Source organism: Lineus longissimus, chromosome 5, assembly GCF_910592395.1.
Source record: "Lineus longissimus chromosome 5, tnLinLong1.2, whole genome shotgun sequence".
Classification (NCBI taxonomy): Eukaryota; Metazoa; Nemertea; class Pilidiophora; order Heteronemertea; family Lineidae; genus Lineus; species Lineus longissimus.
In genome coordinates this window covers 1,326,259-1,338,850 of record NC_088312.1, presented here as the reverse complement: position 1 = coordinate 1,338,850, position 12,592 = coordinate 1,326,259, and positions in this window count along the sequence as shown.

Below are 12,592 nucleotides of genomic sequence, written 5' to 3'. Positions count from 1 at the left end.
TGGTTATTCTAAGGGTCCATGATTCTTGTTTCAAGCATGATACATACAACATCCATTACATAATACTGGTAGTAATATGGAGACATGGATGTTTGGCTTCATACCAATCTCACGGCTCAGGTAAACCATGGTTGGGCCTTTCAAGCAAACGTTGAGGTCGCCTCCTGTTCTTAATTAGATGTTACAAGCGAACTGCACCACAAGACAATATTGTCCACAGTTGTGTGACTAGTTTACCAAAAATGGTATCCATGTTATGAAAGAAACGTACCAATGACCATCAACTCGGTCGTTCTTTGATGATTGGCCTGACCAGTCGTTAGCGTCTGTCAGCCCTCTGCCTTTAGAGCAAGAGATACATCCATATTGGATATGACGTGCGATGATTATTTCATGATCACGAATCGTGAGGCTTTCTCTTATCTTTTTGCCTGGGGTCTCAGGTTAACAGCTTGCGAGTAGATATCATAGGGAGCAGTTAAAGGGTTGACATGGCCGCTATGTTTTAACAAACCATCTGTTCTTCCTTGGAGTCTGTTATGCACAAATGAGAAATGTCCTAGTCTCAAATCCTTAGGACTATATAGGCATGAGCTAGGATAATGTCTAATAACATAGGAAGGTGACTTGTTATTGTTTAGTTTTAGTAGGATCATGAAATAAGATATCTGAATGAGGCGATTTAGTGAGTTGATATAATATATGCCATGACAAACAAATCAGTGGAATCTATGAATGAAATGACTGATAAATCCAATTTGAATTGATATCATCGAGAACAAATTAATTTTAATCATGCGTAGTAAAGTTTTAATTCTTCTGCTTGTATTATGTATGGCCTGTGGTGAAATGTGTGAATACATTCACTGCAACATATCCGAAAAGCTTCCAAAAGTCGAAATTTAATGGAGGGCTTCTGAAATCGATATTACAGTACTTCAAGAAGCAGGTGTGGTGGCCCAAAATGGAGTTGATCTCTTCAATACAGGTACTGAACGTATTGATTTCGACTTTGTGAAATACCTGAGTGACATCTGTGAATGATATACTGGTATGTCATTCCATACAACCAAGAGTTGCCATGCGTTCTAGTGTTGAACCTGAAGTTGCTCCTTGCCTAGCTACAGGTGGGGGCGGTAAGACGAGGAGTCGCGTGAGCGATGGTTACTGGGCGCTTTATATTGCATTCATCAATATAAAGTCATGATTCCACAGTGTTTCATTGAACATTTAATTACTGACATAGCTTCAGTGACAAACCGATTTCCTATGTTGAAACAATTCCGAAATTGATATATTATGTCTATGTCTTACCTGGTTAAAAATGTCATTTGATGCCGGGAACTTTTCAAAGGACACCGGCTGAACAGTTAACAAATGTAGAACCGACTCTCTATAATGAGATCTTGATCATAAACTATACCACACACGCCGTTGGTATTAGCCATTCGATACCCAAACCTTCAGCATCAGTCTGTTCTTTTTCTGAGCGAAGGGAACGAACGTGACCCTGGTACATTTCTCCCCAAACCTACATTTTCAAGGCAATCAACTTGCCCCAGTCAACATTGTACACTTCCAGTTTATGTTCCCCACAACGTCTAAGACGGATTGCTTCTCAACGTGCTGAAAAGTCATTTGTGTATGAACCAGTGGGTTTTCTTTCGCTCCACGAACTCGTCCATAGTTACGCTCATCCCGGTATTGACATGAGGATTTGTATGATAGACTAACATCACATCGTGCCTTGCCACATATCTACAACATTACGGAGGTCTTGTCATGCCAGTCCATGTCTAGTATACACACAGCTTCTGTACATTCAAAATAAGAAACAGCGCAGTAGAAGTCAGGCATTTCTAAAAGATGGGGGTGAATCCGAAAGAAGACTTTTCATTTCACCAGACGTGCCCAAAGGTTACTGTGCAGTAGGTGCAGATTGCTGCAATCAATGTACACACGATCAAAGTCAACTTGAGCTCAGGTCTCGTACACTCTGTCCCGTTTGACTCAGTCTGCAGCAAATCATGTCAGCGGATTGAAATGGTTTCGCGCCTTCTTTATTGATGATCAGGGCTCACTACATGTTCTATCACACCGTGAGTGAAGTGAATTCGTACGTGCTGTGGGCCGGTCGAGGGTTCAAGGCCAACCCGTGCTACGTTGAGTTGTATCTTGGTGTGCATTCAATTCAAAATGATTACATTTAAATTGCTGAGATGTGAAATAAGATGTCCCGCGTTATACACACGACAACACCTTCACTCTAACCTATTTGAAATGAATTATACAGTAACTCTATATACGAACAAGTCTTCTTCCCTTAGAAAAAAACACAGGCAAATACACCACCGTCATCAGTCCTAAAGCGCTTTGAGAAGAACGGCGTTTTCCTTGCCGCTGGATTATAGGAAATAACTTGATTAAACAGCATGATAACGTCCTATAACCATCCCCGACATATAAGCTAACGACCATGGGAGTGGAGAGGACTAAAGGATGAGATGGAACTCAATACCCAGACTCGCCACTGTCAAGGACCTACTTGTTCTATGTGAGAAAAAAAGAGGATATTCCAATAAAATCAAAGATAATTATTTCAATAGGGATTTCCAGTGTGACATTACACGCGGTGTATAGTGTTTCACAGTACGTAATTATGGTATACATTTACGTTCGAGGTCGGAGGAATAGCCTTGAAAATAATTTGAATTTGAAGATGTCTTGAAGTACTTGAATTTGAAGTATGTCTTTACAGGCAACATCTTCAAGTTGCCTTGAAAAATAACGCCCTGTATTTTGAAATCCAGGCCCCGCCCGTGCTCTTGCGGGTGCGAGACCTCCAAACGTTTCTTGTTAGCTCCACTTCACATCTGCGAGACCTTCCCTCTCAGCCATGTTAATTTTCGAAGAAGACGATGTGTAATGCAGTTTGCTCCTGCTGTCTCGAGCCATGACGGCCAGTAGATAATTAGCGCTGATGTCACGACCACAGTGCATTTCTCTGACAACACTGTACGCTTTGGGACATGTGTCAATTTCATAAACTGGTCTCTGGAAATTTGCTTTGAAGTGTTGGCTCGTTGTGTTGAGCTTGGGGAGAAGAGCAAGTTCGTGTTGAACAGGTTCAGGTGGGAGGCGATTGCCGTATGAACATCACTCTAGTTACAGGTCACGGCAGCCCGACTTGTGTATCATGTGGACTGAAGAGTTCATGGAAACAAGCCACTGTACGTCCAATGTAAAAATGCTGATCGAGACATATAGTTGATCATTGCCAAACACGGCTCAAGGGGAACCAAATTCTCGATACCATGCCAATATTGCACTGACAAGTATAGGGATGAGTGACACATGGTCGGTTCCTCTTGACCAGACTGGGCGCGAGCGCCATGGCTTTGTTCTTGTCTTCGGACTCGTGGTCGGTCCATGAGTTGCATTCTATACAAACGACCAGGTTTGTCATATCATGAGTAACATCCTAACACGTCGGTTCTAAAGTATTGCGGGAGCTTGCTCACGCTGTTGTGACTCAGTTACCTTGGAAAACAATAACCATTTACGGAACTAGACATCGCAAATGGTAACTTAGCTACGGGACAATTACGCCGCAAATAGTTAGTGACATTAGGAGCTTAACCGTGGATGATATCTTGGATAAGGTTCCACGACCCGTCACCATAAAATACGATTAGTTATGCCCGCGTTTCCTCTAGCAATGCGAAGTATCGGAGCCCATAAAGGAAACGTAGATGCAGGTATTGGCCTGAACTTCCCTTTGCGGGCAATAAAGACCGTATAGATTGCCTAACGGGTTGTGACAGATGCCTGGAAAAAGGAACTGTAATAGCCCACGAAGGAACCTCACGGTTTTTATGATTTGCCGTGTCTTGTTCAATTTACGAAATGATTTGAGGCTCCCTTGTGTGTGCTTTGATTTCAGTTTTCGCGTGGAGAGCATTCGGATTGGTTTTTGCTGGAGAAAAATATTGTCAGGTTAAACTTTGGGTCAGGAATATACCTTTGTTGGCTACAATACATGAAGTTAGAAGCGACAGAAATGAATTATGTTGATCTACTGTATGGCCGGCTCGATGGTCGCACTCACAAAGGTCACAGGTTTACACAAGGGCGGAAGGGGAACTAAACCAGAAAGACAGTTAGCCTCAGATTTCGTGTATAGCGCTGCTATATGTTTAGATGGAGGAATAGGAGTCAACTTCGGCAAAATCGACAAAACCCGCGGCAGCTCAACAAAACTGATTATCGACTATCTTATCGATAAGGTATGTGACTTATCGGTTGCAATAACAAAAAATGCCTAAAAAACATGATTTTGTATATGATCCAAGAACATGACGGGTGAAACATTCCATACGTCTCTGTTTTCAAGAATTCCGTACGGGTAACGACTAACATGAGACACTCCAAATACCAAGGTGTTCATTTCGTGACATTTCATGCACACCCTAAGGGGTCAGAACCATAATCATCCACCATAGTCTGAAGAATTCAACTACTGCAAGGGGGAAAGGGCGGAGCACACCACAGAAAGAGAAATATTCCATGTTTTGGTTTGAAATGATGCTGACAGGGCATTGTCTCCAAATGCCGAGTCTCACATTTCGTAACGCTTCGTGTCCTTTAGTCCGACACCTCTGCCGATCAAGAAGTGATACTCCACGGGCTCAGGGCAACCAGTATGTTACCCATGCCAAGGGATCTAATTCAGAGAAAGCGAGGGCGGAGCTCTGAAAACAAGAGACGACTCCTGGACCTCAGTTCCCTTCGCTAACCCCATTCAGCTCGGATTGCCTCCGAGCAGCCATTGTGTGCTAACTCTAAGTGTTATGAAAGAATCATAAGGCGTGAAATTTGCAATTAATTGGAGCAGGTAAATTTCAAGGCTAATTAGAGAAAGGAGGTATTGAGTTTGTTTAAAAATAATTCAACGACGCGCTCTGAGCTCTGAGCGACAGTGCGGTATTGGGAGCGGCATGTCACGCCGTGCTGTACGTGTTGTGATCACCAAAGATCGCTTTAGACCCATCCCCAAATACATTTTTTGTGGATATGAGATTTTGCCTCGCTCATTTTCTTTCTATGAGCTACTCGACCATTCTACCCAAATTGAGAAGAAGTGTCTTGAGTGTAATGATATCTTCTTCTGTCCATCACGGATGCTAGCACACAATGCGTACATGCATAACACATAGCACTTGCACACACGGGCCCAGTGCAGGCCGCTGGCCAACTGGCTAAATGGTAGAAATGAAATGTATTAGTCACTATCTCTCCTCGAGCCTTTTACCAAATGACATTTTATGGTTGGTTTTATGTACTAAGGTGCAAGGTTAGCTGTTACCTATTGTGTCACTGATGCAGGCAGACTGGGGGAAATTTATTGAATATTGCCGCGTAGAAAATGATAATAATAAGGTAAATGTTCATTCAACCAACCTTGCAAGGGTAACAATTTGAAAAGGCTTCTGTTGTTTTAACACCCTTGGTGTACACTAGCCCCATCACGGCAGTGAAATAAGTCACTCCATGGAATCACACTAAATGCCAATATATCTTGGTCCATCTCGACACATCATGTCTCTTCAACGCTGCGAAAATTTGATTTTCTCTCCAAAATAATTCACTTAGGCGGCGACGATTTCTTTGAGTGAAATGTCGCCCAGAGCTCCGGTCATTTAATTCGAGCCAGCGATGAGGAGGCTGGGCGTGCATTTGGTCTGTAGTTTAATCGGTGTAGACCGGTCTGCAGCTGGCGGCTGAACAACTCGAGTGGTGAATACACACTGTCGCTAAAAGCGATGCTTCGGATCTTTCAAGTAAATTGCATTTGGGCTTCTCACAGAGTTTACTCGGAGCGATCGTCGAGAATAATTTGAAATGTAAACTACTTAAGTCTTTGTGCTTTCAGTGTCAATAGCGGCTCTACCTTGCCTGGATGAGTCGAAGATGACCCAATAGAGCAAATATACGCCACCATCGCTGAAGAAATTAACGCCATATTAAAGCTAGCTTTAGGCGCTTTCTTTCCTTGCGTACTACTGGTATCATTAGGATGATGCTGGCTTCTGTTAGGCATGAATGGTTGGCTGGGTCCGGACGCAAGGGACTCCGGCGTGTCGGAATGGGGGAATGCACATCTTATACAGTACACAGCGGCTCGGCCTTGTCTATTCTCTTTGTACGTGGGCACTCGTGTGTATTGCTTCATGTCTTCCTTTGTTATTAGATTTTAATCAGAGGTCTTATCGAATTATTCTTGTGTGCACATGTCCTATTGATTAGCCTTGCTATGGAGGAGACACTTACGTGTACAAGTATAAGAAGTGAGTGTTTTTATTATAGCAATAAAGACATCCGAGGGTAACTAGATTATGAAAGCGACATTCAATGAAGACAACTGGAACATAGCAGCAGATCTCATTGTTTGATGTTTTTATCGAAGATGTTTTTTAACCGTTAATGGCATTATGTGAATTATTTTCGGTAACCCCAGGAGAATCTTCAGGAGAAGGGAGCCGATACCAAGAACGGCGTTGGGATGCAATCTCAGGACCACCTCGTGGTATTGCATCATCTCAACCCGTTCGAATATAGAGAGCGCACGCGGGTGTAAAAAAACCGACGAAGATAACTCAGCTTTCTTGACGTCGTCAGCTCTATTTAAAAAAAACCCGAAAAAATAAGGTTTAAATTCCTTGGCATGACCACAAAATATCCTACCCACGGAGAATCGGCAGAAATTCAGACCTGAAATCACGGAGACAAAATTCGGAAGGAATTCAGAAATTGAAAAATTCGGAAGGACACTGTGAATCGGGACACTCACCTGCACAAACACGAAGCCGACAAGAGCGCCTCAACTGGCCAGATGGCCGGTTGATATACAAAAAAAATCATGTAACTGCTGTGCAATACTAGTGAAGTTTCACTAGAAGTTGGATAATGAGTTTAAAGATTTTAATTGAATTGAAGTCTTGGGCAGAAATATCAGGCTTCACAAAGAAGCGGTAACATATTGTATAATCACTATAGGCCTAGTTTCAGGCTCAAGTAAATACTACTGTAGAGCCCATGTTTGCACCACACTCACAAGTTCAATTAGAGATACCAAATGTAAAGTCTGCAGTGTGTAATGTTAACGTACAGTGTCTTGAAAGTCTTGGGAAAGAAAAAGCTAGGTCAATACACGAGCTCCTTGGGCTGCCTGAAGTCTTGATAAGAAGATGCTTGACACATTGAAAACTAATGGTAAAAAATCAATGTGACTTTTCAGTAACGCGGTCAGATTCAATACGAGTCAGAAGAGTTGGATTTGTGATGCCATGAATGAAGTTGCCTACTCTTCAGACTTCGAGTAGGATGTCACACGTTCCGAGAACATCCTTCAGGGACCGGCACTCTGTAAAAGAAAAAAAGCCCAAACAAAAATACTTCTTTGATTGTTTATGTCACAAGTAAATGAAAAACGGGCATGTCAAGCGATGGCTTCAATATGCACACGCAGAATGCATCGGCACCAAATTCCTTAGCATACCTAAAGCAGGGAATCACTCAATGCGATTTGTGCTTGCGAGTGAGTAAGATGGGTGTATCTCATTAGCAGCAACCCGCAGTCGTTGGCCGAATCGCAATGGTGAGGTGCCGCTTAAGCGTGAATGAACTACGTTGATACTTTTGTAATACTGTTGGACAAATGCACAAACTGACTGTCTTTGTGAACCCTGTAACCTCTGACGATCAAAAAAACCTTTCGTGGTGTATACGTTTTCCGATCTCCTCTCATGTCGATATTGAGCATTTTGGACCCTGCTGACAATCCAGATTCTCCTGCCGATATCCATTTACCACGAGGCCAAGCATGGCGTGTACAACACCAATCGTAATCAATTAGGACTAGATGTGTTGATCAATCTCTTCATCAAGGAGGATTCCTCAAGACAATCATCTTGTTAGCAATGCATGCCTATCGACCTGCTGTCAACATGTTTTGCTCACATCACGGCCGTCGCCTGTATAAGGGACATCTCGCAAAAACACTTCAAGGGCCGAATTTACGAAGGGTGTTTAAGAGTTAGACGCGTGTAAATTCTACATAATCAGTTTCAGGGCCTAATGCGGTTTTCATGAAGAAACCCTGCAAGGCCCTGACTCTGTCTATTCAGACATTAAACGCTGTTTTAAGCTGAACACCCTTTGTAAATTCGGCCCAATAAGACTAAACCTTACTCTCAGTGAATTTATGAACGATTGTGCGTTGCATTGTTATGCTCATTAGACAATATTTTAAATCTACACACTTTCATTTTGAAATACATCTCGATAAGGAGGATAACAGAGGTGGTGATTTTAGACTATTAGGGCAATTTGGCGGACGAAAATTGCCTCTATTCGTCTGGAACCGTGTTCGAGGCCTGTGGTCGATACCGTTACGTATGATAACAATACCAGCAATATCCACAGTACATTTGTATTACCAGGCAATTCCAGCAATTTCTGTTATTTTGCATCTGACTCGGCGTTTCAACACTCGATCACAAATAGCTAATTCCTGGGATATTCAATTACTTAAACATGCAGTAGAAAACAACGGTCGGATCAAATGACCTTAAAACGTCGTCTTTGGAATGGTTTTTAATCAATGCGATTATAGTTGCTGGCGAACCAGCAGAGATAGAGGGAGGCTGCATGTGGAGCAGTGGTTACCGTCACAAGCTATGCGTCCTGAAGAGCGGCTGAGAGTGAGATGCTAGCGGGTGATATGAATAAAGACTAGCAAATGCTTTTAGCTAAAACTCCATGTACATTTACACCAGACCTTTCTGTACAAAATTGAAGTAAAAGCATTTGCTAGACTTCATTCATATCAGCCGCTGTCACAAGAGTTGTCCAGTGTTTTTGCTTGGTCATACCTGTATGATATACCTGTATGATATACCTGTATGATATACCTGTATGATATACCTGTATGATATACCTGTATGATATACCTGTATGATATACCTGTATGATATACCTGTATGATATACCTGTATGATATACCTGTATGATATATTTAAGGATTTGCTCGCCACTTTTCTATTGAACAGCAGCAATGTGGTACGGGTCATTGTCACTGAAGAACCCTATCGTCGCCACGATGGCCCCTAATCCGCGATTGCCGCAAACATCTCTGTCCTCAGCCTCCAATCTAGGTGATGACATAAACTCTATCAGACGGAGCATTAGCGCCCCTGTAACCACTCGACACTTATGACAAACCACTCCAATGTTTGTATCGTGCAATGATCTGCTTCACCCCAACCCAAGATTACAGGAGCACATAGTTCAATATACACGGACAACTCACAAAATACACCGATTAGTCGAGTGATTTCGTTGAAATGAATCGTGGCTCCCAACGTGGTTATCAATCGAAACCAATTATCATTTGCATCAATTTTAGCCGCGAACGTTAATTATTATTAATTGGTACTCAATGCACAATTGCATACGGCGAATTATCAAAATATAGAAAGGTGACTGTAATGGATTTCGCGAGATGATATTACCGTCTTTTTTCATATTGTTTCATTGGAGATTTATTGCTGAGAGGGAGAAAAATGGCTAATTGTGTTTTCTACTGTATTGAGCATTACATTTGGTGTTAGAGAAGCATTGTATCATCACTCTGCAGGAATTACAGAATGAAAGAGAAACGCTCCGCTGGAAGTTGATCGTGCCTTTGATCTTGGTAATAACATCAAGCGAAATTGGGCCGTAGCTAGCCCAACAGAGAGGAAAATTACGCCATGTACGCCTCAAGCAAGACACTTTACACTTGTTTTCTCAAATATCGCCGATAAATTGGTCTGAAGCGAGCAAGCAAAGGATGTTGAGGATGTCATTTTACCACCCTACTTTTTATTGCTCACAAAGGAATACACCGACGTGAAGAAGATTTGGGACTTAACCATGTCTATTGTGACGGAGATATTTCAACTTACTCAACCACGGATTGAAATCGGGACATTTTAAATTACACGAGCAACAGTTGAGAGATCGGCGTCAAACTTATCACCTTTGATGGAGTAAGGATCTCCCACTAACTCAGTGAAATCTTCATTGGTTGGTTTTATAATTGTATAATAGCAGGAAAATCTCCCTCAAGCTGGGAGCAGTACACGGAGGTAAAGGTCTGCGAGATGATGTCGCAACTGGGATCTTCAAAATCCTTTATTCATTGATAGAAACACGACATTCTGTTTAGTGGCGTTGTTTTGTCTATCCTTTAGAGGAAACAAAATGTCAGCTTTTTTGTTATTAAAGGGGTTTTAAAGATCTCTGCGGCATGCTATCGCTCACATCTGCGTCCGTGTGCGCTCAGGATACGAGACATGTGGTTTACTGTATTGATAAACAAAAGTGCTCCACACGTTCTTTCCTGGTAGTTTCTACTGCAATTCGATTGGAAAGAACCCAAAACGCTAGAAACTAGTTTCCACGGCCAAAATGTACACGCCCTCACATACACTCACAGTACACGTACGGTAGACACGGATATGTCTATGTCCTTCAAATGATTGCTAAGGCATGGTCGCGTTTAATCAGATCCTACAAGAGTCATTTTCTGCTTTTCGACTCCTGATATGTCGCGATTCGTTCTTGTATGTAATCAAAACATTGACCCTTTACCGCTTACAGCACGATGTTGGCAAGGCGAGGTGGCAGGAGGCTAGGTTCGGAAAGGAATGGCAGAACATGACGTCTTGATAGAACAGATGCTTAAGTAGAACACAAGTGACCTCACGTATACGTCGTTCATGCATAATGTTTGGTAACCATGATTAGTAACTTACAGAGACAAAATACACGGATTCTTATTTGCCTTTTAGATAGATGAGTAAAACTTTTAATAAAAGGTAAATAAAAACCAATATCTGTATATTTAACTACTCTAAGATCTGGCAGTAGAAGTACACAGAAATACCAGTATAGGCAATTATATCCAGCTTCGTGGTTTGCCTACCCTCTATTCAATCCTCAAAAGTTCAAGAAATTGTAAAGCTGCTACAATGTAGCTCTGTCTGTCAGATAATATCCTGAAGCTGCAGATGGAAGCACACATCCTGCATCCGGTGGAAGAGCTGAACAGTCTGGAATCCTTCAAGGAGACAACCTCATCTTCTGACACCAAATATCACTTTTTGCCGGCGGGAGTTGAATTGGAAGAGACGTATTGATTAGTGATCCTGATGATTGAGGAGAGGAAGAAGACAGTCCGGGAAAGAAAAGGTAAACTTTTAATCATTTACACACAACTCTCTTGAATAAGGACGTTCTCTCGTAGAGGGTGTGCATGTTCCTCATATTTCAGTGTTTCAATGCATAGACCTCTGCTTCCTGACGATACAGAAGCTTGTTTTCGGGTTTATTCTAGACGGACCTGCTCCGCTATGAAACACTTCAGTATCGTCCAGAGGTATCATAGCTAATCTCGGCAGTTTAAGGTTGTAGCACAGCTTGTGAGACCTTAGAGAGCGTCCTTATGCATCATTTCAATCCCGGTCCGATTTAATAACATCATAACAATAGCACAATATCTATTTTTTCCTGATAAATTAAAAATAACGCTGTTCAACGGGGACCAGAACGCGTTACAGATGCTAACCAAAATTTCAATTTCCTGCCATTTGTAGGACAGCTAACTTTACAATGACCGGGATAATTGGCATTGTCCACAACTAAGGTATTTGGCTACAGTATAAGGGCAGGTAATTATAAATTTCTCGAGTAGTGCGCCTGGTCCATTGTGGAACGTGCTCTTAAAGTATTTTGAAACGAGCTCCAGACAGTATTGGCGGATTTCACTTGGTTTATTTAACCATCGAGAGTGACTGCTGATGAAGACAGTCGATGTTTGGATAGGAGGTTAAGCTGGGTGAATGTGCCGGCTTACCCGGCTCCTGCCCGTGCCGTGAGTCGATAGGCAAACACCAATCGCTGGATGGGGAGTGCTTCTGCGTGGATGATACAGCTTCCTGTGTTCATCATGGCACATAATCCAAATCTTCACAAGGTTTCATATTTTGTAGTTCTCATAAAACCTGAAAGAAGAAGATGACAATGTGTATAATGCGTTGCGGAACTGTCCCGGGTTCAAGAGCCGAATCTTCCTCAGCTACTCCTCTTAATAACATTTGAGAACGAAGTGTTCTTTTTGGATCCAACATGACTCGGTCACTGCCTTGACCGCTGAAGGACGGAAGCGGTGTTATACCATGTCCTGCAACACACGCATCGCCCATAAATGTTTGTAAAAAATCAAAGGTTCAACTTTCGGTTAGCAGTCGACTAAGTTTTTAAAAAAAGTTACATGTGGCTTAACCCTTGAGATTCTGTACACTTCTCTGACCGATAGTTCCTGAAGCAAAACAAGAATCGCGTCTTCTTCAGATAAGAAACCGTTGCCTTTTGGCTACAGACTCTTCAATCCTCAAACGAGGTCACTTGAAAACAAACTGGCCCAAGCTCATTCATCCCGAATGAAGACCGCCTCGAAACCATTCCGGTCTCCAAAATGGCCACCGAA